At 45.6% G+C, this 4,137-nt stretch overlaps 1 pseudogene; it reads left to right on the top strand.

Moving 5' to 3' along the window:
- Nucleotides 1-3,511: 3,511 nt before the first annotated feature.
- On the top strand, nt 3,512-3,862 carry LOC108532768 (CDKN2AIP N-terminal-like protein pseudogene; annotated as a pseudogene).
- Nucleotides 3,863-4,137: the final 275 nt, after the last annotated feature.

Raw genomic sequence — 4,137 nt, 5'->3', positions numbered from 1 at the left:
TCTTTCTTTCTTTCTTTCTTTCTTTGTTTCTTTGTTTCTTTCTTTCTTTTCTTTCTTTCCTTCCTTCCTTTCTTTTTCTTTTCTTTTCTTTTCTCTTTTCTTTTCTTTTTCTTTTCCTTCCTTCCTTCCTTCCTTCCTTCCTTCCTTCCTTCCTTCCTTCCTTCCTTCTTTCCTTCTTTCTTTTTCTTTTTTCTTTTCTTTTTTGACAGAGTCTCACTCTGTTGCCCAGGCTGGAGTGCAGTGGCACAATCTCAGCTCACTGCAGCCTCTGCTTCCCTGGTTCAAGGGATTCTCATGCCTTAACCTCCCAAGTAGCTAGCATAACAGGCACCTGCCACCATGCCCGGCTAATTCTTGTATTTTTAGTAGAGATGAGGTTTCACCATGTTGTCCAGGCTGGTCTCCAACTCCTGACCTCAGGTGACCTGCCCCTCTCAGCCTCCCAAAGTACTGGGATTACAGCTGTGAGTTACCTTGCCTGGCCTATTTTTCTTATATAACAAGAAGCCTGGAGCTAGGTGGTTACTGATGTCTCTTGAGCTGCTCCAGGATGCCATAGATGTTTTTCTGGTATTTGGCTCTACCATCTTTAGTTCGTTCCCTTTATTCTCAAGCCTGTTGCCTCCCGGTTGCAAAAGGGCTGCAATAAATTCTGTTCTGCAAACTTTTTCTATGGTGAAAATAGACAGATAATTAACTTTTTTAAAGCATGATTGAGCAAAGTTTGGCTGTTATTGATTGTTTAGAATTTTTTTTTCTCACCTTTACCTGGTTATGTTGATATCAGGTAAATTGTTTAGTATTGTTTTTAAATTTGGGAAAATTTAAGCACCATTTAGAATAAGTTTTGAACAGTTCTGGTGGCAGAATATTTTCCTTAGTGCAATTCCTAAATATAAGTTTCAGGTCAAATAGACTGTGTGAGGAAGTGTCATGGTCTATTAGGCTGAGAGGCGCCCTGAGTCGACACAGTCTAAGGGCTGCAGTTGGGACAGTAACCTCCAAGTGTCAGCGGGCAGCTGGGCTTTCAAACTCTCCTCCTGTGTGGTGGCTCATGCTTGTAATCCCAGCACTTTGGGAGGCTGAGGCGGGTGGATCACTTGAGGTCAGGAGTTTGAGATTAGTCTGGCCAACATGGTGAAACCCCGTCTCTACTAAAAATACGAAAATTAGCTGGAAATCGCTTGAACCTGGGAGGTAGAGTTTGCAGTGAGCTGAGATTGTGCCACTGCACTCCAGCCTGGGCAACAGTGTGAAACTGCATCTCAAAAAAACAAAAAAACAAAAAAACAAAAAACAACAACAACAAAACTCTCCTCCCAGAGCCACACCCACACCCCATGACCACCCAAATACTCATGCTAGCAGCTAGGCCCTGGACCCCACATCTTCAACAGATGTGCCTGTCCTTCATTTCACTCTCTGCTCTCCACTTCACTGACTGTCCAAACACGGAACAAACAGCACTGCAGGCTTCATTTCCCACTGGAACACATTTGAGGTGTTTGGGGACAACCCCTCCTTGGACCATCTAGAAGCTACTCTGGGGGCGGCTCCTGGCTGTCTTCTGGTCTGATACACATCTCGGTCCCTACCCTGAAGAACATTAAGTCCAAGGTCAGTTTTACCAGCTATGTCCAACCTTCCAGCCAAAGGGGAGGTAGTCAGTTCTTGGGTCACCCTCTGGCATCCTGGGGCAGAAGGACAGGTCTCTCCTTGCAGAGAAGCTGCCCACTAGGCTGAGGTTGGTGCCAACTCTGGCTCCACCTGAAAAGAAATGCTGGGGCTTTGTCTAGCACCATTCGGGATGGGGTTGCTAACTGTAAGGAGTGTTTTCAGAGGAAAAGGTCAGTGCTCTCTTCAGTACTGCCCCTGTTGCTCCTGTGGAGACAGTGCTCGGGTCCAAATAACATGAACAGCCAACACGGAGTGCAGATTTCTGTGCACTGGGCTCCGTTCTTCGCACTTCCTATATTAACTTAACATGGACCAGGAGGACGCAGGCAGATAGGATGAGCCATGTGCCTGGGATGAGTGAACACTGGGGACAGGATTTGAGCCCACACACTCTGGCTTCAGAGTTCCTAAACGTTGCCCCGAAGACCTGAACAGAACAGGGACCTGTTTTCTTTCTTCTTCTTCTTTTTTTTGTTTTTGTTTTTTGAGATAGAGTCTTGTCGCCCAGACTGGAATGCAATGGTACGATCTCGGCTCACTGCAACCTCCACCTCCCGGGTTCAGGCGATCTCCTGCCTCAGCCTCCCGAGTACTAGCTGGGATTATAGGCGTGCATTACCACGCCTGGCTGATTTTTGTATTTTTAGTAGAGATGGGATTTCACCATGTTGGCCAAGCTGGTCTCGAACTCCCAACCTCAGGTAATTCTCCTGCCTCAGCCTTCCAAAGTCCTGGGATTACAGGCGTGAGCCACCACGCCCAGCCATGGGACCTGTTTTCACCGTGACAAGAGAAGGGTTCTCACCAGCTTGCCAGTGAGATGTGAGAGTTGATGGAGTTGATGCTGGGATTCCCTAGCAAGTGTTCCCAGTGGTTTACAGGGTCCACAATGTGCTTAAATCCATATAAGTCCTAATCCCTGCCCAGAGGGCAGATTCTGCACGAGGAAGGAATTGCCCCTGGGGCCAGAATCCTACAGGGACCTCAGGTGTGCCCCTCATCCCTTTAGCTTGGAGGATGGGGGCCTGGGGAATAAAACGAATATCCAACTTGGTGATGATCACTTGCAGAGGATCAAGTGGGCACGTAGGGCAGACTCTAGACCCAGAACAGCTTGTAGACTGTCCATGAGGGACGGTGGTCAAAAGAAGCCACAAGGACATGTGACATGGGACATTGACCTTCAAAGGCCATTTGACCTAGTCAAAGGCTGAACGGAAGGAAAGGAGAGAAGAAAGGAAAGTAATATTTGCTGAGTATTTCTGAAGATCCGGGGCCTGGCTGCTGGAAACGTTTCATTTTCATTTCATGACATGAGTTTAATCATTCTCCTCAGAGTCTTTGTTGTTCTCATAAAGTCCTGGGTTTAAGAACAATCCCAGGTATTATTTCAGGCAGATAGATGCCTGGGAGAACCCAGCTTGCTGGTACATTAAAATTTGCTAACGGTAATAAAATTCAGGTTAGCGGCCTTTAAATGTTGTCTTTTTAAAATTACATTTTATTGATTTTTTTTTTATTATAGGAGTAGCACACATTTGCTGTGGAAAAAATAATTAAAAAAAAAAGCATCCACAATTTCACTATTCAGAAAGAACCACAGTAAATATTTTGGGATATATCTCTCCAACATTTTTAGTACAATTTTTTTTTCACAATAAATGAAATATTAAAAATGGCTTTCAGCTAGGCGCAGTGGTTCACGCCTGTAATCCTAGCACTTTGGGAGGCCAAGACAGGTGGATCACCTGAGGTCAGGAGTTCGAAACCAGCCTGGTCAACATGGTGAAACCCCGTCTCTACTAAAAATACAAAAATTAGGGCGATGGGCACCATGGTTGGTGGTGAGGTGGCCACTGTGGTGGAGGAGCTGGTTTCGGGGTGCAGCAGGTGTCCGACTTCGTGGAGCAGTTCCGCTCCTATTCAGAGAGTGAGAAGCAATGGAAGGCCCACATGGAATTCATCCTGCGCCACCTGCCCAACTACCGCAACCCACCCAACGGTGGTGGCCACCTGGACCAGCTGCTGTCCCTTCTTCATGGTCTGGGCCAACCACCTTTTCATGGGCTGCAGTTACAATAAAGACCTTTTAGACAAGGTGATGGGAATGGCTGATGGGATGGAAGTGGAAGACTTGCCACAATTTACTACCAGAAGTGAATTAATGAAAAAGCATCAAAGGTAAGCCAGAAGATTTACCACATTTTCATCATCAGCTACAGGATTAGAAAGGAAGCTGGGATGAATGAGACACAGGCCACAGCAGCTCTCTTAATACTCCTGGTATTACCAACATAAAGAGGCAATCTGTCTAGATTGGCTTTTTTTACCTTCTCATTTTTCCGGTGGTTATCACTGCAAAAGTATGTATGGATAGTTATTTACAAATCATGCACTCTAAGATGAGTTCATCAACATTGTAAAAGCCCTCTTTTTCTATTTTCAGTTTTTTTTTTTTTT

Source organism: Rhinopithecus bieti, unplaced genomic scaffold, assembly GCF_001698545.2.
Source record: "Rhinopithecus bieti isolate Rb0 unplaced genomic scaffold, ASM169854v2 scaffold_7681, whole genome shotgun sequence".
Lineage (NCBI taxonomy): Eukaryota > Metazoa > Chordata > Mammalia > Primates > Cercopithecidae > Rhinopithecus > Rhinopithecus bieti.
This window is presented reverse-complemented; position numbering and strand designations above follow the sequence as displayed.